The 24,657-nt window shown below is 47.8% G+C and overlaps 1 pseudogene; it reads right to left on the bottom strand.

Moving 5' to 3' along the window:
* Positions 1 to 438: 438 nt before the first annotated feature.
* LOC136499128 (MADS-box transcription factor 51-like) lies at positions 439 to 22,914 on the bottom strand (annotated as a pseudogene).
* Between the last annotated feature and the right edge of the window lie 1,743 nt (positions 22,915 to 24,657).

Raw genomic sequence — 24,657 nt, 5'->3', positions numbered from 1 at the left:
TCCAAAAAAAAAAAGTCCGTGACAAATTTTGAGAACTAAAACTTCAGCTGGGAAGGAGATAGATCGTGGTGGATCCTAACAAAAGCATATATCAACAAGCAAGGTGATAGCATATGGGCCAAAAATAGGCGACGAAGCCCAGTAAATAGAGCCCGGAGGCCAGAAGATAAGAGCTAGCCCGGAACACCCGGCGCAAGGAAACGAGCAGGATTCTTCTCGAGAAGACGACTAGGTCCAGGTTACAATATGTAACATATAAAACCTATCTTATACAGAACATGAGAAATAAGTGCACCTATACATGCTTTATAGTGTTGCACTATATGCACTTGCTACATTGAACTTGAACAGGGCAAATGTTTGAGAGAAATTATTGTATATATATGCATGCCCGCTTTGTGCATCTCAGAAGCTTCAACCCGTTTGACCAGAGACCAGTTACACAATGCCAGTTAACGACAGCGCCCTTTCTTATTCAGAAAGCTTTCACCTCTTTCTGGTGAAGAAAGCCAAAACCAGGCTTAGCCAGTGCTAGTCTGCTAGACATAATTAAAAAGTCATACGTACAGAGAGATATGACTTCAGAAAGCTTTTTCCTCAGAAGCCACCACTCTCTGAACATATGGCTTTAAATTGCCAGACTGATTGTTGCTAGCTTCATACTAGTTTATATGTTCATCAATTCGTCTAGTGACGTGCCGGAGAAATTAGCAACCGTAGTAGACCCAGAGCAAGATGCTAGTATCATACAATTTGAAACTTCCTTCTTACTGCCGATTAAAGAACGTGCTTACTTCAGGTTTAGGGCCACCCCCTTGATCGTCAGTTTGTTCTGCAATTGAACTAAGATACTCTCAGAAAACTCATGCGTCAGGCAAGAACATTGCACTGGGATGCAGATCAGTACTGCAAATTCATGCTACTCCACTATGGAATCAAAGAATTAGATATATAAGAGTCATAGGATCACCCTGATAAGTGCCAAAGCTTCGCCCAGTCCTTCCTCCAAGCCTCTTATCCCAGCCATGTTCAGCTCATTTAGATTTTCTTCCATGGCCCTGAAATTTAGTACTTGAAAAATTAGATATAGAAATTAAGGCAACATAGATCAGTGGCTGTTTCATAAAGTGCATTTGTTTCATTACCATTGAGCAATCATAATTAGCAGGTCAGGTAACGAGCCTCCAATTGGCTCCTCATTCTGAGAAAGCTGCAGGTAAAGCAAGAAAATACATGCATACTGTGAGAAAATCACACTAAAGTACACTAGTCCTTGATTAGAATACATATTTGACATATGAACAGTGAATTGTATAATGTTCAGATTCCAAGTCCTGAAAGGACTTCTGATACTAATCAATTTCTTCGATTTTGCAAAGGCATTTCATGAGGTAGAGCAGAAAGTGAATTAGCATATATGAGATTGAAACTAGCATACTGGTCTGCACCTATTGTCTGATTGTATTATTTGCCAGGGGGGTGGGGACCAAACCAATACATGATAGTTACATTACATTTTCATGATCATATGATTGTGGTTGTTGAACAAAATTCAGTACATATAACTTCACAACACAATTCACAATAATGGCAGAATTTTCCTTAAAAGCTAGGCCAACTCTTATTTTTGTTTTCTCATAATAAAACTTGTGGCAAAGCTTTTGCCTTCCTTTAAAAAATGTCATATTGTCCTTGAGTTATGCCCGATGAAAAAGTATCAGAGCCATCAAGATACAAGATCAAATACATGAAGTTTATTCAACTAGTTTTGTTGCAACTTGCAGGCCACTTGCATGAAGGACTTGGATGTGGACATTCTTTTCCTTCTATTTTACACCAGGTTAATATAGAAGGCCACATCTGTGACATCAAAGAAGGAAAACAAAACCAGATCGTAATAAAGACATCACAAATAGAAAAACCAAAAACAGCGAGTCAGATCAATGGTGATATGATAGAGATGGATCTACCAATGACCGATGACCGCCCACTTCACAAATGGCTCATAAAAAGAGAACCATCTATGCTATAGATATAGATGAGTTGGGCTTGATTTAACCTATCTATGATAGTATTGTTATCACACATATGGTGCTCAAAATGACTTGTATGGAATATCTAAGGTCATTGGGACATGAATACATTCTTTAAATCCATTTTTCTTTGTATTGGTCTCTGATACAACTACCTTATGGCTGGTCCATGGTGTTGTCAACATTATTCTCCTTTACGAGGTTGTTGTCTGCTAGGTGGCTTTCCATGATAAGTAAGAGGCCGAGGAAGATAACAAAGAGACCATGAGGGTACAGGACGATGATGTCTCTCCTTGTCGAGGATCAACCCCTCATGGAACTACATGAAGAGGACTAGGAGCCCTACGAGGATGAGTGCAATGAGACTCAATCTACAATGGTGCCTAAGGAACCTAAGGTGGAGGGCAATAACGTCAAGGTGGAGCAACAACAACATGAGGAAGAAGATGATCTAAGAGTGGGGGGAGGCGGGTGTTATGGAGAGAAAGATCCTAACAAGGAATGTGAGGATGAAAAATAACAGTGATATCTACTATTACTTTGATGATGACGACTGACTTAGTCCATGGGGTCAATAAGGCAGCGGCGGTGGAGCTCTATGATCGCAATTGTCCCACCAGATGTAGACAAATTTAATACCATCGATTAGTTGTGATACCCCTATTATACTATAGCAACCCTGAGGTCCAGTTCGGTAGGGCCCCAAATGTCGATCTAGATTTCAGTTCCATATCCATGGATGTAGAGTGGATCATATCTAGAGTAGACACATGAAGCTCCATCAAACAACATCAACTCTAGTTTTTCCTTCACCATGGACAAGAAGATATAAGCCATGATCATCGTCCACTATAATACCCACCACTCCCTAACTCACTTGATGACGCTCCCTATCAAAGGTGATAATGATTGCCACCGGTAGCAAAGATTAACTGTAATCAGTGGCGTACTAGTGATAGGGATGACTCATATGGTGACTCCTGTGTGTGCTCGCAAAGGAAGGAGAATAGCTATTGTGCACGCCTGCAAGGTCATTGGGGCGGAGCTAAACACTACTCGCTCTAGGTGGCGGCCACCTTTATCAGGACAGACTCGTTAGCAGTAGATGTCAACATAGGGGGTGACCAACCAAGTTAGAGAAAACTCCATCGTCGGTGACATAAGACAATAAAAGGGGCACCTAACCAAGTATGGGAACACTCACTCATTGGCGTGGTGAACTTCCTCATAAGGGGCACCTGACCACCTTTGATTCGCTGGTAGGGTGCTTGAGTACAAGTGTGTCTAAATAGAACAAAATGGATCCTTGTCAATAAGATTTCAAGGTGGGAAAACAACTCAAAGGCCTTCGCCAAGCATATCAAGCCTTTGAAGTCTAGCAACCTAGGATGTGTTGCAAGATCTCAACCATCGTGGCGTTAGATCATATCCTATTTAGCTTCTAAAGTTGAAAGAAGCAACCACCTTTTGAAATTTGCTCCTAAGGGGCTATTTAGGTCTCCCCTACCATACCAAATTCAGCCTATCGAGTGAAAGGAATCCCAAAAATATGTACTCTTTTTTTTGAGGGGCCCAAAATATGTACTCAGCCTAAACTTCAAATTGTGGAATTCGTAAATCTAGAGACAAATCCATGGATTTGATGGAGATCCTTAAAGGTGTCTAGAAATTCACTTTCTCAACCTCCTCATGTAGTTAAGGGTAATTAACCACCAATGCCACTAGTTCATACCCCATCCCTCTCGTGTACTATTTTGTTATTTCTCTACCCTCATTTCTCTTCCTCAACCCACGCCTAATCTTTTTTTCTCGAACACAATGGAGAGATTGAAAGGATCAAGATGCCCAAGAGGGGGGGGGGTTGAATTGGGTTAATTCTAAATTTCTTTCAATAATTAAGTTCCTACACTTAGCCCATTTAACCCCCTTAGTGCCTAGAAATGTTTCTATTGTTCTATCGCACAAAAGTTTTACACCCTAGGTTCCAATCCTACTCTAGCTTGACAATTCTAAGAATGTAAAGACATAAATTGAATTGCTCAAATATTAAATGCTCAAAGTAAAGAGAGAGAAAGGAATGCGTCGACGTTTTTTCCGAGGTATCGGAGAGTCGCCACTCTTCACTAGTCCTCGTTAGAGCACCCATGCAAGGGTGTAGCTCCCCTTGATCCGCTGCAAGGATCAAGTGCTCTCTACGGGCTGATTCTTTGACACTTCGTCATGGTGAATTGCCCACAACCGCTCACACCATGATTTGGGTCATCCAAAAGCTCTGCCGGATGATCGCCAAGTTTCCAATCACCACCAAGCCGTCTAGGTGACTGGCGATCACCAAGAGTAACAAGCACAAACTCTCACTTGACCAAGACAAGCCTAATGAGAAAGGTGGATGCACACTTGCTACTCCCTATGCACTAATGAGGTCCTTAATCTTGGATTAATAAACCTTAATCACCCCACTAGACTCTTGCTCTCCCTTGCACTCTAAATATGTTTTTAGCTAAAAAAATAGGCAAGAGACCTAAGTTGGATGAGTGGGGGAAGTATTTATACTTCCCACTTCAAAACATACCTGTTGGGGTCCAACTCAGCACATTTCGGGGTGACCGGACGCTTAGGTCAAAGTGACCGGACGCGTCTAATCAGTAGCTAATGGCTACATGACGCTAGCACAGTCATCAGAGACTGGACTCTGACCAGTGTCCGATCACCACTCATCTTACGTGTTCGGTCAGCAATTTTCTTCTCTGGATGCTTACTGTTGTTGACCGGACACGGCCTCTAGTGCGTTAGGTCACAACATCTGATCCTTCATGAGTGTTGCTCGCTCTATAGTTGTGCACACCTATGCGTCCAGTACTGACTAGGAGCCAGCATCCGGTCGATGAGCAAGCCCTAGCTGTGCGAGCTAACGCTGACCGGACGTGGCACCTGTGCATCCGGTCCAGCATTCGGTCATCACCCAAGTCTCCATTCACCTCAAATTCTACCAACTTTATAAATGACATCGACTTCAACTGATCTATGGGCTGTCCTTGAGCTACCTAGTGCTATCGGAGTGAAGTGCTGAGCCTACTCTATCCCTGATGAAGCAAACCACTGAGACACCTGCTCGGTGGGTGAGGCAAACTGTGCAGCCATCTGTCCCTAACTCTGGAGCCCACTAGGTTGTATAGCTAGAGTCACTAGGGTAGTAGTAGCAGGCTGACCGAGCTGCAATGTGGGCTGGTGAGGAAGCTATCCCTATAGCCGAAAAGACATGCTGCATGAAACCAAAAAGCTACTATTGAATGACTAGCTGCTGCTGCTGCATGGCCTGCTGCTGCTAGCTGGAACTGATCCTGACGGGTTTGCAGCTGAGCGAGAGCGGTAGCTATGGCCTATGCCTGGCGAGTCTGCTCCTACTGCATCCTGTCAAGTATGGCTATCAAAGCAGGGTCTATCTATGGTGGCTAGGGTGGAGCTGAGCTAGAGCTACTGGCCTTGCTGTCGTGAGCCCATGGGGAAATCGATGGAATAGGCTAGTAGTCATCATCTGAGTTAGTCAGTCGGGTAGCTCTCGACCACAGTACTCCTACTGTACCTCTAGATGCTCGGTCTCGGTCTCAGCAATGGCCCTGATGGCCTCATCCTGCTCAGCTGTAGTCTCTTGCACCTCTGGCATCTAGCGATGGCTCGGCGTCGGTGTCCTACTCCTAGTACTGGAACCCATCAGCTAGCGCATGTCATACTCGGGGAACTCAGTAGTAGTGCTAGTCAACTCAGACACTACCTTAGGAGGTATATGTGAACATGCCTGAAGTATAAGAAAACATATCCAATGGGCATATGGTAGTTGACTGGTGGCCCTTGAATCCCTCTGCAAGAGTGTCCTCCTATCTCTGAAAGTAGCAAGTCCCAAATATCAAACGATGTCTAAGAGATCAGGTGGTGGACTAGCCAAAGCTGAATACGAGTCAAACCCTCATGGTAGCCACCTCTCGAAAGCAAGGTCTTCCTCATAACGATGTCTAAAAGATGAGCCATAGGTGTAAGGGCACTAGGAGTTTGTCTCGAACCCTCACCGAATGACTCTCGAAAGTAGGCCCTGACTAGGTCGGTGGGTGGCTCTGCTTAGCCGTGAGGACGTCTCAGTGGCTGAGTCTGTCCATAGCAAATCTAGTGAATCTTGGTGGCTAACTCTGGAATCCTTAGTATCTCTCGGACCCTGTCGCTGTACAACCTACGGTCACATCCTCTGAAGGTGAAGTGAATGAACCTGTGATCCGGGGTCAATCCATAGAGAGGCTGTAGAACTCTCTGACCTAACTAGCAACGTACCTGTCGGTTTGCCCTAAGAGATCTGCCAACCTAGGTAGAAAAGTGAGGTAGGGACAAACGTGCTCTCCTCTAGCTACCACTATAGCCTCTAACCGACACACCCTCTGAGATCTGAAGGCTACACCACTGTTCAGATATGCATTATAGAAATCCTCCTAGAGCACAGTGTATAAGCCCTCTGAAGCCCTCTCATCACGCTGAGGTGGGAACCATTGCTCAACCTCCACAAAGCGAAGCAGCCGCACCTGCCGAGCTATGGCAACCCTCAAGTCCAAGTGCTCTACTAGCAGCAGGCCTTGTGGTCTAGGAGGTGGCCGAGAACCATGCCTCTACCTCTCTTGCCGGTGAGAGCAGGTGGCACGGGCCCCCTGGTCAGACCATCGACACGCACCCCAGGCATGATCGCCGACCAGACGATCGGAGTCCTAGCTCGGACGGCCCAGGACCACGGGCCTTTGGCCATCACATCTAGAAAGCACCATTCCCACAGTGCTTCCGACCACCCACCAACATCGCCAAATACACTGAGGAAATAAATCCTGGTATATGACTCAAAGACTTTCGGCTCATCTATCGAGCCAGAGGAGTGGATGATGACACTTCATCATTCAATACCTCCCCATCTGCATGGGGGAGCATGTTCGAGCATGGCTTGAATTCCTCCTGCCTAACAGCATCTACGACTGGGCGGATCTCAAGAGGATCTTCTTCGGGAATTTCCATGGGACGTATGTCCATCTTGAGAATTCCTGAGACCTCAAGAGCTGCCAGTAGGAGCCAAATGAGTCCTTGTGGGATTACATCCGTAGGTTCTCAAAACGATGCAACTCCCTTCCTGATGTCATTGACATGGACGTCATCAGCGTGTTCCTCTCTAGGACAACCTATGAGTCCTTGACCCACAAGCTTGGCTGTCTGAAGCCCCGTACCACCCACGACCTGCTCGACATCGCCACAAACCATGTCTTCAGCGAGGAGGCGGTCAAAGTGGTCTTTAGCGGAGGCCAGGACAAGGGCAAGGCCAAGCGCGAGGACCAAGGTGAGGGCCCCTCCACACAAAAGGGCAAAAAAAACAAGAAGGATTGGCGCCGACCGGCCAACTCCGCTTTGGTCACTGCGATCGATTGTGCGGGCATGCAGCCCTAGCAGGGTCAGCCCGACCACATCGACAAGCTCATGGAGAGCCCATGTACCAACCACACCTACCCTATCAAGCATCTCTATAAGGACTGCAAACTCAAGCGCTTTCTACGATAGGCCGATGGGCCGAAGTAAGGAAAGGGCAAGGAGGCAGCGGCCAAGAATGGAGGTGCGGCAGACAAGGATGATGATGGCTTTCCCAATCCCAAGGAATGCCTCATGATCTTTGGGGGATCTGATGCCATCTACTCCAACCGTCATGTTTGGTGACTGAGCCAACTTCTGCTCGAAGGTCCTCACCTTCAAGGTGATGGGCTTCCTAGGGTCCTACCGCGCTATCTTGGGGCAGCCATGCTACGCCAAGTTCATGGCGATCCCCAACTACACCTATCTCAAGTTGAAGATGCCGGGATCGAACGACATCATCACTATGGGTAGCACCTTTTCGCACACCTACATGTGCGATCGCGAGCATTACGAGCTCGCCACTACCGTCATCAACTCAGCCGAGCTCCCTCAGCTCAGAAATTTGTCGACTCTAGCAGTCCCAGACTGCAACAAGCCAACCTGCTCGACTGCCTTCCACCCAATTGAGGAAACTAAGGCTATGGGGATCGACCCCACCGACCCAACCAAGATGGTGCGGATAGAGGCCAAGCTCTTGGCCAAATAGGAATTGTGAGCTCACCGACTTTCTATGCATCAATCATGATGTCATCGCATGGAAACCTTCTGACATGCCGGGCATACCGTGGGAGGTCATCGAGCATGCATTATGCCTCATCTCAGGCTTAAAGCCCACCAAGCAATGCCTACATCGCTTTGACGATGAGAGGCGCAGGTCCATAGGCGAGATCACCAAACTCCTGGTAGCTAGATTCATCAAGGAGGTATACCACTCGAACAGGCTAGCCAATCCTGTTCTTGTTAAAAAGAAGACCAGGAAATGAAGAATGTGCATTGATTATATTGACCTCAACAAGATGTGTCTAAAGGACCATTTTCCTTTGCCACGCATAGACCAGATAGTCGACTCCACCTCAGGATGCAAATCCTCTCCTTTCTGGATGCCTACTCAGACTACCACCAGATCGTGATGAAAGAATCCGACCAGCTCGTAACTTTATTCATCACCCCATATGGTTCGTATTGCTATGTAACCATGCCTTTTGGTCTAAAGAACACTGGCGCCACCTATCAATGGTGCATGCAGCAATGCTTCACCGACCAAATCAACCCGCTCGACCAGCCTGACTAAGTCAAGCGGCCAAAACCTAATAATCACCGTCTATGTAGATGACATAGTGGTCAAAACGGCTCAAGCTTGCAACCTGATCGCGAACTTAGCCGCAACGTTCACAAACATCTGAAGGTTCAACATCAAATTGAATCCCAAAAAATGTGCTTTTGGGGTTCCGAAGGGGAAGCTGCTTGGATACATCGTGTCCGAAACGCTGGCATCGAAGGCCAACCCTGAAAAAATCACGGACCATCTCCAACATGGGCCCTATATGCAACGTCAAGGGCGTACAAAGGCTCACCTACTGTTTGATCGCCCTGAGCCAGTTTCATCTCCCAACTAGGTGAGTGGGGGATGCCTCTCTACAAACTTCTCAAAAAGACAAACACATTCGTCTAGACTGAGGAAGGCAAAGCAGGCTTTGGAAAGCCTCAAAGCATCACTGACGTCGGCCCCAATCCTCATCGTTCCTGAACGGGGAGAACCCCTCCTCCTCTATATCGTGGCAAGCAACCACATGGTGAGCGCCGTCCTAGTCAGTCAAAAGGGAGGAGCCAGGACACCTCAGAAGGTCCAATGACCAATATACTTCATTGGTGAGGTACTCACCAACACCAAGGTTCGGTACCCCTAGGTGTAGAAACTTTTATATGCCATGCTGATGGCGACCCGGAAGCTCCTGCACTACTACAACGACCATGAAGTCATGGTCATCACTTCATACTCACTGGGAGACATCGTCCGCAACCATGATGCCATGGGACGGATCTCCAAGTGGGCACTCGAGCTAATGGGCCACGACATCAGGTATATCCCCCGCACTGCTATTAAGTCTCAGGCTCTCATGGAGTTTATCGCCGAATGGATGGAGGTCTAGCTCCCGACCCCAACGTCACCCATGAGTACTGGACGATGTACTTCGACTGGGTCAGGTGATGGCTGCTCGGCTCAGGGGCTAAAGTGGTTCTAATCTCCTCAGATAGGAGCAGGCTCCGCTACGCTATCTATCTCCATTTTTTGGCCTCAAATAATGCCACAAAATATGAGGCCCTCATCAACGGACTACGCATCGCCATCGAGCTCGGTGCTACGCGGCTATACGTCCACGGACGACTCGGAGTTGGTCACCGACCAAGTCATAAAGGAGTCCTCTTGCAAAAGCCCCCTCATGGTAGCATACTGCTAGGACGGTGCGTAAGCTTGAGGACAAATTCTAGGGGATCGAACTACAGCATGTCCCCCGAAAGGACAACGATGTCACCTAATTTTCTCGCAAAATTGGTTGCCAGGCAGGTTCCATCTCTAGATGGGGTCTTCATCAACTGACCTTCATGAGCCATCTGTCCACATCGTAGAAGGTCTGATCCAGACACACTCTGAGACCTAATCTGGCACTTGGGGGCTCCGACCTCGATGCCTCCATGACGATGTCGCCCACCGACGTCGCCGTGGTAGCACTCGATCAAGCTAACTAGACCTACCTCCTCGAGGAGATTCTCCCACCAAAAAGAACTAAAGCATGACGAATCACACTACGCGCCAAGACATTCGTCAATTCAGCAATGAACTTTACAAGCGAAGTTTGTTGAGAGTACTCATGAAGTGCATCCCTACCGACCAAGTGAAATAGCTCCTCCTCGAGGTCCATGCTAGAATCTATGGACATCACGCGGCCCCAAGGTTGCTGGTCAGAAAAGCCTTTCACCAAGGTTTTTACTAGCCCACCACGCTGCGAGATGTAGAGGAGGTCGTCCATAGGTGTGAGGGATGCCAGTTCTACGCTCGGCAAACTCATTTGCTGACGCAAGAGCTTCAAACCATCCCCATCACCTGGCCATTCGTGGTCTAGGGCCTCGACATGGTTGGACCCCTCAAAAAGGGCCTGGGTGGCTTCACTCACCTACTTGTAGCGGTGGACAAATTCACCAAGTGGATAGAGGCGAAGCCCATCACCAACATTCGCTCGGAAGAGGCGGTCAAGTTCTTCCTTGACATTATCTATCGTTTTGGTGTTCCTAACTATATCATCACTGACCATGGAACTAACTTCACCGAGAAGAAGTTCCTGGACTTCTATGATGGATACGGCATTTGGATCGATTGGGTCTTGGTCGGACATCCGCGCACTAACGGTCAGGTCGAGCGGGCCAATGGCATGGTCCTCTAAGGACTTAAGCCATGCATCTTTGACCGACTCAATAAGTATGCTGGGCAATGGGTTGCAGAGGTCCCAACGATCCTCTAGAGCTTGAGAATGACCCTGAACCAATCCATAGGGTTCACACCTTTCTTTCTGGCCTATGGAGCTGAAGCAGTGTTGCCCTTCAACCTCGACCATAGTGCCCCAAGAGTGAAAACCTTCGACCGAGACCAAGCCAGGGAGGCTCAACAGGACACAGTTGACCTACTCGAGGAGGCTCATGAGATGACCGTCATCTGCTTCGCTTTCTACCAGCAAACTCTCCATAGGTACCATGAAAGAAAAATCTGGGGGAGGATCCTCGATGTTGGTGATCTCATGCTCTAGAGAACCCAATCAACCAAGGAGAAACATAAACTCTCTCCACCATGGGAAGGACCCTATACGGTGACTGAGGTGATTTGACCAGGCACCTACTGGCTGAAGGACGACAACGGCAACGTCCTCACCAACACATAGAACATCGAACAATTACATCAGTTTCTTCCCCTAAAGCTCGGTCTTACCATTTTCTTTCATTCAACATTCGCTCCTACAAGCACCCTAGCCTGAGCACTCTCATCCTAGGCCACTCAAGGGTTCAACGAGGGAGCAATACCACCCCTCTTTTTTACTATCATATAGTAATACTTTTCACCCAAACAAAAAGGTAGTCTGTTCCTCCATCGGGTGACGTAGAGAGCTCGGTTTCCCACCTCTCTTCCACCTGCAGTTGTTGGGGGAGGGATCGCAAGGGTCACCTCTACCGTCACCATGGGGATCACTGCCATCACTGCTGCCACCATACTTGTGACCGACCGAGAGGACGCAACCCCCAGAAGGGAAGGTCGCACCACCGCCAATCTGCTTTCCCCGACACTCGTCACGACTCGCTGCAGGCTAGGTCTCCACTCCTCCTGCATGGGAGGCAGGGCAATGCCCAGTCCCACCAGTCCCTGGCTGCTATCAAATAAGTGCAGGATAGCCACGCTCAAAAAACTTAGCTGTGAGATCAAGAAGGAACATAAATGCATACCTAGACGAAAGCGGTAGAGCCCTAAAGCCCTGACTCGCTGGCAACGAGCCCATTGGATGAGGACCGCTCATAGGTCGTGACCCATGCCCCCTTGTATCGACCGAGAGAGGAGCCGCCCGGCCGGTTCCCGATCGGCCCGCGAATGGCCATGACAGCCAGCTCATGGCGAACCCACCGGAGCAACTAATGGGGCATCTCCCCATTGTGGGTCGCGCACATGCGCCGACCCCAAAGATGTGGGGGGATGAACACACTCCTCCGATCAGCCAGTGTGCCCTGCCATGCTCAGAATAGGGGGGGTGTAGAGCCAATGACGCCTCCATAGGGCATGGTGACTGTGCCCGCTTCGCCTCTCATTCGACGGTGGTATATTCGCTCGCGGCGTGCTTCCTTGACTCAAGATCATTGCCGTGCTTCTCTATATCCTACCCACTACCGATGGACGTGGCCGTAGGCTCACGACGCTCCACCGAGGTCATGATGACACCCCTGTCTCCTCATCCTTGGAGGTACTCACGTTGCCACCCATCTCTATGGGCTCCTCCTGACTCAAGCTTCGCCTCCTGGTCGCTCTGGACTTTCACCTCCCCAGGACTCATTGGCCAATCTCCTTCTCCTCCTCAAACCTCCTCTAGGCCTTCTCAGCCCTCTTCTTCTTCTTAGCAAGCACTGCCTCTTTCTGGGTAGCTTGCCAACCTACGCCCATCGCCCCCTTGGAAGATGCGGCCAGGATTTGTAACCCGTGAGTCCCTACTGAAACGAACAACTCAAAATCAAAACAAAGGAGAGCAAGAGGGAAAAGGTCACGGAATAAGAAGAAGGGAGCATACTAGATTGGATAGCTTCATGGTGTGAATAGGTCTAGGCGTTCCTTCAAGGGAGTCTTTATCCCTCAGTTGCAGTACCCTGATCAAGTCGACTCCAGACTTCATCCTTCAGGCAACTCCACCGGCGACACGCGGTCAGGATCCATTGGGCCAGAGTACGGCCACATCGTCTGCCTCCTCTCCGCCAGCGGAGTGACCCGATGGAGGAAGAAGGTGTGGAAGACCCACATCCCATTGAGGCCATGCTGCACCAGCTTCTAAAGCTTCGTCTCAATGACGTCCAGCTTGTTCTACCGACCAGAGGGACCCCACGACTAGCTTTCCCTCCTCTCTGGCCTTCTTCCGGTGAATGGCGAGAATGGCGCCTCCGCTGGGTTCTTGATGTAGAACCACTTGCTATGCCACCCTCAATTAGAGTCATACGAGGAGTACGCGGGGTAGGAGGTCAATAGCTTCGGCTTATTCTGCAAGGCAAAAGCCCCAACCGACACGGTTCTAGGTGGCTTCCCCTCAGACAAGGCTCGCCCGCTGAAGATCCACCGGAAGAGGTCCACTTGTGGCTCCATCCCGAGGAAGGCCTCACATACGATGACAAAACTAGCGATGTGTAGCACCCTAGTCAGATTGAGGTGCTACAGCTCTAGGCCCCACTCGTGGAGAAGCCCACGCAAAAACCAGTGCGTAGGATATCCAAGCCCGTGCTCATGGAAGGCGAGGAAGGAGACAACCTCATCGGCCCTTGGTCACGGAATAGCTTCCCCTGGCGTAGGAGCCCTCCAATGCGCCTCCTCCTTCGACGTGAGCAGCCCCTTCTTGGCGAAGGCAGCCAGCACCTCCTCATCTACGTTGGATGGCCTCCAGTTCGACGTCATGCCCTGGATTCACAAACGAATCTGTGAGTTCTCCTCTCCCTCGCTTTACCCTCTCTCTCTCCTAGAAACAACCACGGCGCATGAACGAGCTTGGTGAAAAGGAAGAAGGAGGAGAGTGTTTACACCAAAATTTGGAAGGAGAGTCACAGGGACCCAGAAGCTCCTAGGATCGTATCATCAAGGGATAAGTTGCGGGTGGATCAGAAACAGCTGATTCAGATGCAAAATCTAGGAATCGGCTTTCTTCGGACAGCGCCAGCAGATAACGATGGAGGCTACGCTCGACGCCAGGACAAAAACATGTTGGACTCTACAAAAAGGAAAAGATTAGAGTCCAAGTTATCTTAAATTAGGAATATTTTCATTATGCCAAAGATTGTATTAAGTCGTACTCGAATAGGGTTCATGTTAGGCTTCGGGTATAAATACCAAACCTCGGCTATTGTAGGAGAAGGAACACCATGGAGAGCAACCTCCCTAACACGATTCGGGATGTCATGCAAATGAACCACCGGAACGGCGCCCCTGGCATTGACAAATCCCATCGCATGATCCGCAGCTGATCGAAGGCTCTCCAGTTGGGCAGATAGATCTAAAAGATTCAAAGGGGAGGTGATCGGAGTCTCAGAGACAAAATAGAAAAGAAAGCAGAGGTCACAACAAGTATCTCACCCGCAATTCTGGCCTCGGCCTTGGCCAACCTATCCTCCACCGAATCGACCGTAGGAGGTGATCGGCATCGAACCATGGCTAGGGCCGATTCTATGAGGGATAAACACTCAACGAGACTCTGGCCCTGTCGATCAATGGAGGCAAGCAGATCATCATTATCAATTCGCCTCATCTGATGGCAAAGGGGCTGGCGGCAAGCCGTCGACGAGGAAGGCCCTGAAGGCCGAACGGAGTCGGCCCTGTTCCCCGAGGCAGCAGAGGCATCACGGGATATACCCTCCTGATGATAAAGGCGCTGATGCGATGATGCAAACCTGATGAAGACCTTCTCAGGAAACCACTTGCTGTTCTCCATGATCTCTGACCTATGAAAAAATAGGAACTATGCTAAGGGTGCAGAAGGTTTGAGGCAAAGTGAGTTATCTTTAGATTAACTACCAAGGCCCATTTATATAGCCCAGGAAGGCAAGGAGATAGATTTCTCCTAGAGTGTGAGGTTGGAATCAGAAACAGAAGCGGAACAACACTCCAGAAGTTTAGGAGATGGATAACGAGGAGATAACATATTCAGACTTATTGCTTCCTCAAAAAGATTTGGAGATTTTACCAGAGATCAGCCTATCTAGTTTATTTTAGATTGAAGGGAGTCCAGGCCCCAACAAGACCAAAGTCCATCGCGAGGCATTGACATTGGCCCATTGCTAACATTATGCCCAAGGAGAGAGGAAATCGCCCACATAAACATAAATTTAACCAATTTTTCGATAAATCGGAAAACTATGGGGAAGAAGCCCGTGGCTTTCCTAGTGGGCATTCAGTGGAGCAAACAAGGGGAAGGTGTCCACACATTTTAGCCCTTGCAAACACTAGGATAGCTTTGCGAGCATGGAGAGAAGACTCAGGTGATATCACAAAAATTCTTCTAACTGCAATAGCTGATCCTCTTGCTCGACAGGACGCTAGAATGAGCGACACAATCACCCTATACACAAGAATTCTCCTAACCTCTCAAGATCTACATAGCAAAAGGATAAACCACGGAGGATCTAGCGGGATCCGAAACACCCGAGGAGGCAGATAAAGGTAGAACATGGCTGAATCATTGAGTTTGCTCTCACCAAGGTCAGATAGCCATTTTTATAGGCGGCTTGGAAGGATGAATCCAAAACGCCCGTGAAGCAATAATGCTCTGAAAAAGTTTTGAAGCATGGACTCATGAGTTGATATGGGCGGTGATAAATAGTAGACCCCAGATCAAGATTCCTTACCCATGACAACGAGCCTATCGGGAGCACGGACATGGTAATTTTGGAACAAAATTCCTTTTGTCCCAAAATTGGGGGGCATGTGCTTACACCAAAATTTGGAAGGAGAGTCACAGGAACCCAGAAGCTCCTAGGATCGTATCATCAAGGGATTAGTTGTGGGTGGATTAGAAACAACTGATTCAGATGCAAAATCTAGGAATCGACTTTCTTCGGACAGCATCGGTAGATAACGATGGAGGCTACGCTTGACGCCAGGACAAAAACGTGTTGGACTCTACAAAAAGGGAAAGATTAGAGTCCAAGTTATCTTAAATTAGGAATGTTTTCATTATGCCAAAGATTGTATTAAGTCGTACTCGAATAAGGTTTGTGTTAGGCTCCGGGTATAAATACCAAACCCCGGCTATTGTAGGAAAATGAACCAATCAATCAAATACAAGTCAATTACTTTTTTCGGCTCCGGCCACCCCTTAGAAGTAGGAGTAGAGTAGATCTCGGCGAGTTCTTCGACAAGTACGGCTGTATCGATCTGGTCAACCTCCACTGCTTGTTGTAAGTACCGTCATGGTTTATACCTCTGTTCGTATGGCTACATCGATCCGGTCGACCTCCACTACAGCTCTGGTATAAGCTAGTTATCGACTCTTGTCTAATTCAAGTATGACCTGTGTGATTCTGCCTCACACCCCACTGCTTGAATTGGATCAAGGTCAAGTTATAAGCTCTATCTTAGAGTGGCAGTCTTTGATAGAGTCATTATGTTACCGATATTGCTTATTGCTTTTATTGTTTATCAAATTACAGCAATATCACTCTGCCCGATTGAGATTGATCTGGATCGGCCTTATATCTTATTTAACTCATCGTTTGCTAATCTATAACTGATCTAATCTGCATCTTAAGCGATGAGTTATGTTTTTATCAGCTGTTTTGCGTCAATCTTAATCGTGCATAGCGTGCGGTTAAGGCATGTTCGATCTTGAGTAGATCTATCGGTTAGCGAGAACCGTTTCATGGCCCGTCATCATGGCCTTTGGGATTCTGCCTCTCACCCTACTGTTGGCACCGTGGAGTGGGGATCGTTGGTTGATAGACCCGTTCTTGAGAAGACATGACCTTAACTATGCGCTATGCCTGAATCGGCTGTTTAGCCAATATCAAATGCTTTCACGAACAGTTCACATCACGAGATCGTTGAAGTAGGGATAAGTTGAAAGATGTGTTAGCCCCATGATCTAGTTATTGTATTACGGCCTACATGATTCTGCCTCATGCCCCACTGATATTAGTAATGAGTTAGGGTCGTCGAGTCTATTGTTGTTTCTACGGCCTGCATGATTCTGCCTCATGCCCCACTGGTCATGGTGATAGATGAGATCTAACATGTTTATTAGATTTATCTTTATTAAACGATTAAGTGATGTTGAATTGTTTCTTTATAAGAAGGAGTTCGGTTACTCGTAATCATTGGCTCAGTATGGACCGATCATCATTGATATCTTATTGCCATTGATTAATATTCATTTAAATGATGTTTATCCTGAATGATAACCGATTCTCTTCACATGACCCCATGAGCTCTAACTGACTTATTCTCATAAATATACTGGAATCGGCTATTTAGCCAATTTCCTCCTATATCGGCTCTCACAGCCGTACATTCGGAACTGTCTAGCAACACCGGCAAGTTCCGCCCTTAATTACTGATGAACTTTCTCTCCTTGTTAATTGCAGGGTCAAATTAACTGGCACACCTCAGGAGGATTGCACAGGATCAACCACCCCTGTGCTAAAGCTAGGCGAATCTGCTCCATCAAGTGGACCCTTCCGGCTTGCTGCGTGTGTCCTCGGCATGGGATAAAATTCTATGTCGACAGAGAGGCAGTAGTTGGAGAAAGGCGAAGGAATGGGAAGAAAACCCTCTCCCTTCCCCATATTTAATGCGGATAGGCATGCGGTGGGACACGTCCTGACTAATGGGACGTGCCTTGCCCAACAAAACGTCGCCTGGCTAAAACAGGATGTGGCCTAGGTAGGGCCCACCACTACCACAACCTAGGAGCAGGAAACAAGGCTCAACTGCACGCAAACAACTCTCTGCCTTCCCACGTAGGGTTTGGAAGGGCCCACCAATAGAATCACCATCAAAGAAAGACCAATGGGCTACCTGAGTCTATCGGACAGCTCAGGCGACTGCTGAGAGACAGGTAATGAGCAGTGGGATGCCCCATGCGGGCTATGCTGACTCCGTCACAAATGATGAACACAGATCCCATTCAGACATATCTGATAAGAACTCCTCTAACCCATCACTCAAGTCATCAAGGTAACTTTACCAAACCTTCTTACTTTATTTTATTTTATTTTATTTTCTAATACATGACCATTCATTCATCCTTTCTCATACACGCATTCACACATTCATCCATATAATCATTCATTCATCCCATACAAATAAAGCATTGCATATGCAATTAATGCATCACATCGCTTCATGTTGCGTCACGAAGCGGTAGTCGCCTCATTCGACTTGAGCGATGACCGACCGGGGTTCAAAGGCTGGCTCATGAAGAGCTCTAGGCCGCCTCACATCAAAAAGAGCCAGGGGAGAAAACACAGATGAGCCCAAGCGACCCTCGCTCGATCTGCTCAAAAGTAGATAGGGTCATCTCGACCTTCTCGTTCGATCCTAACCTCAAGCCATGCCCATAGAATCTCCATCGAGGGGAGGCTAGTGGGCCACCTGAGCCAGTCTTTGGAATGACTCAGGCATCTATTGAGAGGTGGGTTAAGGAGTAGTGGAATGCCACATGAGGGCTATGCTGACCCTGTTATGAACGATGGACCTGGATTCCACTCGGACATACCCATTAGAGAGCTCACCGAGCATGTCACTCGAGCCATCGAGGCAAGCGATGTTAGCTCAGCCCCTCTTGTTGTGGAAACCGTGGATAGGGTAACACACAAAACTAGACCAACCCCTCGGCCATGCCCGACACTTGGGTCCACACTCCATCGTGCCTGACCCCTGGCCGCACTCGATGTTTGGGTTGGTGACCCAACACCTGGGTTCGTGCTCCCAGAAATGATGGCTCAGAACCTAGGAAGGGAGACGTGCGAAAAACAAGAGACGTTTTCCCTACTAATTCCACTATCCTCTCCTCGATCTTTAGTGACACCTGACCCCAGCAATGGTAATGGGTCGGATCTCACTTGGGGGCTACACCCACTGGGTGCGCTCACATGCACCCGCTGGCAAGTAAAAAAACCCCAAGCAATTTCTAGGACCACCAAGGCTACACCTCTTGCCTAGCTTCGCTTCGGCTAACCCCCGAGGGCAGACTCCGCCTAACCCGATGTCTGAGGGCTACCTCCGCCTCACCCGACGTCGGAGGGCTAGCTCCACCTCGGCTGACCCCCGAGGGTAGGCTCCACCTCGGCTAATGTCTGAGGGCTGGCTCCGCCTCGCCCGATATCTAAGGGCTAGCTCTACTTCACCCAATCCCTTGAACACGGTTCCTAACGGAAGCTCACGCTGCCGCCAACCACTATGGGCTAGAAAGTACAACCCTAGGTCAAACTTCTGGCATCTTGCATGGAGCGGTCACGTCTCAGCACGACCCATCTCTACAACATGTCGTTCCAAGGGACTCACATCAACCCGCAGTGATGGATGCATGGTCACTATATTGCCTACTCCCTGTACGACCGCTGACCAGCATGCTGGTTCATCGGTCTGACGCCTAGGTCCGTGCTCCATCGCGCCCGACCCCTCGGCCATGCCCGACGCCTAGGTCCATGCTCCATCTGCCCGACCCCTCGGCCTCGCTCGATGCCTGGGTCCGTGCTCCGTCATGCCTGACAGCGACTCACGATCTTACACCCACCCGTTGCTCTCGTACAATGAGTATAAACAGCCCCTTCATGACTTCGCAGAAGTCCCAAAAGGGCTCGGGGGCTCTTGTCGGGTTTGTAAACCCAGGGCTCCCGATGGGCCCGCTTTCCAACAAAAGCTCGGCGCAGCTAATGGTATTACAACAACACGCGACTCATGGGTCGGCCTAGATACCTAACGACAGGCCGGAAGAGCGATCTAGTCTTGGACCGAAAGGCCTGGCTAGAGAGAGAATGACGCTCGCTTCTGACTCTGACCCGCCTTTCTGACCGGGAATACACCAAACCTCTGCTTATAGCTCTTCTCCGACCGACATGGTCGGAGCCTATTAGGAACGACCGACCGAGGACACTGGCTTGGTGAGGACCCAAGAATCAGGCGGAGCAGATAAGGCAAGACGCTCAAGTCAACCGCAATACCGAGGACCGTACCCTGCACACCTACAAGACAATACCACCAGGCCATGCTAGAAGGGTGCTTTGCAACCTTCTAGGCATGTCAGAACCCAAACAGTATTGTGGGCGTCGACATTTGCCCTACAATGTTGTGGGCGCCGTCATTTGCCATACCCAAACAATGCGAATTTTTTAATATGGAAAGTCATCTCCCTCAAAGATGAAAGGGGATCCATCCCCATGGGACATCTTGCTCTAGGTGGTTAAGTCTAATTCAAGGAGCACGAGGCTTTGATACCAATTGAAAGAATCAAGATGCTTAAGAGGGGGGTGAATTGGGTTAATTCTAAATTCCTTTCAATAATTAAGCCCTACACTTAGCCCATTTCACCCCCTTTTGCCTAGAAATATTTCTATTGTTCTATCGCGCAAAGGGTTTTGCACCCTAGGTTCCAATCCTACTTTAGCTTGGCAATTCTAAGAATGTAAAGACATAAATTGAATTGCTCAAATGTAAATGCTCAAAGTAAAGAGAGGAAAGGAACGCGTCGATGTTTTTTCGAGGTATCAGAGAGTCGCCACTCTCCACTAGTCTTCGTTAGAGCACCCGTGTAAGGGTGTAGCTCCTCCTTAATCCGCGCAAGGATAAAGTGCTCTCTACGGGCTGATTCTTTGACACTCCGTCGCGGTGAATTGTCCATGACCACTTACACCATGACTTGGGTCATCCACAAGCTCCGTCGGATGATCACCAAGTTTCCAATCACCACCAAGCCATCTAGGTGATGGCGATCACCAAGAGTAACAAGTAAAAACTCGCACTTGACCAAGACAAGCCTAATGAGAAAGGTGGATGCACACTTGCTACTGCCTATGCACTAATGAGGTCCTTAATTTTGGATTAACAAATCTCAATCACCCCACTAGGCTCTTGCTCTCCCTTACACTCTAAAGGTGTTTCATAGCTGAACAAATAGGCAAGAGACATAAGCTGGATGAGTGGAGGATGCATTTATACTCCCCACTTCAAAACATACCTGTTGGGGTCCAACTCAACACATTTCAAGGTGATCGGACGCTCAGGTCAAAGTGACCGGACGTGTCCGGTCAGTAGCTAATGGCTACATGACGCTAGCACAGTCATCAGAGACCGGACTCTGACCAGCGTCTGATCACCACTCATCTAACACGTTCGGTTAGCAATTTCCTTCTTTGGATGCTTACTGTTGTTGATCAGACACGGCCACTAGTGTGTTAGGTCACAGCGTCCGATCCTTCATGAGTGCTGCTCGCTCTATAGTTGCGCACACCTGCGCATCCGATCCTTACTAGGAGCCAACGTCTGGTTGATGAGCTAGCCCTAGCTGCGCGAGCTAATGTTGACCGGACGCGGCACCTGTGCGTCCGGTCCAGCGTCCGGTCATCATCCAAGTCACGATTCACCTCAAATTCTACCAACTTTGTGAACGACATCGACTTCAACTGATCTATGGGCTGTCCTTGAGCTATCTAGTGCTAAGTTTGACAAGTGTGCACCACACCTAAACTATTAGACTCACCTAGGTCAAGTTACTAGTTCATACCCCCTTAATAGTCCGACCAAAAGAAAATTAAAGCCCTAAACAACTCTAAGTGTCTCTCCAACGTCAAACGGCACTTAGAACTAGTCCGCCATTAACCTTGTCGTTCATTATTTGAAAACTGAAACGATTTCTATCGACAGAGGCATGAAAACCATAATTGTCCAATCAATCACTATTACCATGACCTAACTCAAGTTGCCTCTGTAAAACACACATTAGTCACAATAATCTTGTGTCGTCATTAAACAGTGAAACCAAACTAGGGGTCTCGATGCTTTCAGAGATCACTACTACACATATTTTTGCGAGGCGATGCCCAAACATTAACCGATGCACTCACAAAATCCAACCGCCTCCAAAAATACCGTGCGATTAAGAGAGGTTGTCGTTTTCATTTACAAAGATGGTCACATCTGCCCGCCTCATAATATCGATTTACGGAGACGGACAAAAAATAAGCACATCCTAAAATCGATTTACGGAGATGGTCGTTTTAAGACAACCGCCTTAGCCATGACACAGAGAGATTTTATTGTTATATAGTTAATTAAATTGAGCGTTGCAGAGAATTGCTCACGTGAGTGGAAAAATGAGAATATGGGAGGTGGTCTTCTTTGTGCATATGAAAGTAGTTTGATATATCAACTATTAATTTATGCTTAACCTGTGGTATATTGCAGTCAACCCTTGATGAGTCTCGTGCCTCGATATTGAGATCAATCGATGTGTTGGCAAGGTCCCAGTATCGACCAAATACTTTTTCAATGCTGCAAGAAAGAGTGCAACAAAAGCAGGAAGTTTCATTAACTCAAAGGAAAAGTGGGTATACAATACACATACAGAAGGAACAAATATGTTGCCAATTAACTAGATGCTGACTGAATTAAAGCACGCTTCGACACACACGGTACACAATAGTGCACAAACTAGCTTGACACGAAGGATAATTTAAAGCGAGAGCGCAGCAGAAACACCAGCTCAGCCATGCCCCATGCATGGAGTAAACCCGAGGATCAGTGTAGCTCACCTGGAGCTTGGGGAGGCGAACTCGTGGAGGCGGCCGGCGGGGGAGAAGACGACGACCGCGACCTCGGCGTCGCACAGCACGGAGAGCTCGTGGGCCTTCTTGAACAGCCCGCTCCGGCGCTTGGAGAAGCGCACCTGCCGGCTCGTCCGGTCCTCGATCCGCCGCAGCTCCACCCGCCCGCGCTTCCTCTTCTTCTCCTGAGGCGGCGCCGCCCTTCTCGCCGCCTCCCCCTCCATTGTTCGAGCTTGTTCCCACCAGCCGAAACAGCAGCACCACCAACCAAGAGCCTCGCGATGAGCTCGATTGCGCAGTCACTTCCGCTGCTGTGTGGCAGCGGAGGGAAAGCGGGTCGTAACCATAAGAGGATCGGAAGAAATTCTCGGTGAGGAGAAAGGGAGACAGAGACAGAGACAGAGACACAGAGCGATGGAACTTTGTGGCCTATAGCAAGACAGTGTGCAGGGTCACCGTGGCTCCCTGCTCGACGAACGGGTAAAAACTACAGTATCCCTCCCCTCCCGGGCCGGCTGTCAGTGACCACTTCCCCGACAAGATGACGATCGCTTACGTCAGGACGCGTTTCGCTACACCATTGGTCCATGGTGACCGGCAACTGTAACACAGTACGTAGACGGTGGAGGCTACAGTTAAGAGAAACAGCTTATTATTCTCATTCTTTACACGCACATACACACAAAAAAAACCCAGCTTATTCGTTCTCATAGACAAGCCATGCTTTGACCGGAAATCCATCAGAAATTTTCGTTTCGTTCTGTAAACAGGTGACACGCGGTTGGCCATAAAACAGTGTTTTTTTTCCATAACGAATCAACGAACAATACTTTTCAGTTGGCTTTTCAGCGAAGAGAACATAGCCATTGCTCTGCTGGCTGCTGCGTATATAATTAATGGAGTACAGTACCATCTCCCATCACGAGTACTCCATGCCTCGACCAAAAATCCATATCCTATTTCTAAAAACTTTGTCCAACAATAAGGCTAAAAAAAGTATTCGATCAGTAATTCAGTATGGAAACATAACAAAACACACACACACACACACACACACACACACACACACACACACACATATATATATATATATATATATATATATATATATATATATATATATATATATATATATATATATATATATATATATAGATTTGTCTTAGAAATAATTAATTTTCACAATCTTAGACTTAGTAGTAGATGATATATCTATATTTTATTGGGGCAAACTAAAAGATAATAATCAAATGTAAAACTCAATCATAGACCAAAAAATTCAACCGCATAAATTTTTTTTGATGGGAAGAGTATGTTATAGCTAGGGATTCATGCATAATGCAACAAAGAGTAAAACAGAACGTTCAAGCGATTGCGAAAATACTACGTGACTAGCTCGATTTCACTACTACACAACTACCATGAGTGTCAACAGTGGCGGAACCTGACTCACAATCAAGGGGGGGGGGGGGGGGGGGTAAGTTGTCCATAGATAATATGAATATATACTAGGTTTATTACCAAATTAATCATGGTTTGGTGGTCAGCTAATACTATTTGCTGGAGATAGATGGGTCATGAGACAATTACATATTTACATGCACAGTTTGCAAGGAAGCGAGCTTAGGATATCTAGCTGTTGAAATAAACTGTGTAGCTAGACATGCAAATAATCAATATATATACATAAATATTCATTAAACTTTGTTAGCCAAGAGGGGGCCGGAGCCCAGTGTGGCCTCCACTAGGCTCCGCCAGTGGCTGTCAAATAGAAAAACTGAAAGAAAATGGTCCTCACTTAGGTTTGGGCTTTTGAATTTCTAGCAAATTAACCGGTTAAAAAATTGTCAAACTAATTTTATTAAGGAGTCATGGGGTCACTACTAGAGAACAGACTTTAGAACGATGTCTCAATTTAGCATTAGCCTCGACATTTTTTGTCCCCGGGACTAAAGGACCTTTAGTCCCGGTTAGTAATACCAACCGGGACTAAATGTTCTTTTATTCCCGGTTGGAGCCACCAACCGGGACTAAAAAGTCCTCCAACCTTTAGTCCCGGTTGATAATACCAACCCAGACTAAAGGGAGACCCTTTAGTCCCAGTTGGTAACACTAACCCAGACTAAAGGACCCTTTAGTCCCGGTTGGTAACACCAAC

The sequence above is a fragment of the Miscanthus floridulus genome, chromosome 13, assembly GCF_019320115.1.
Source record: "Miscanthus floridulus cultivar M001 chromosome 13, ASM1932011v1, whole genome shotgun sequence".
Taxonomy (NCBI): domain Eukaryota; kingdom Viridiplantae; phylum Streptophyta; class Magnoliopsida; order Poales; family Poaceae; genus Miscanthus; species Miscanthus floridulus.
Note: the sequence above shows the minus strand (reverse complement) of the source record. Positions and strands in the feature narration are given on the sequence as shown.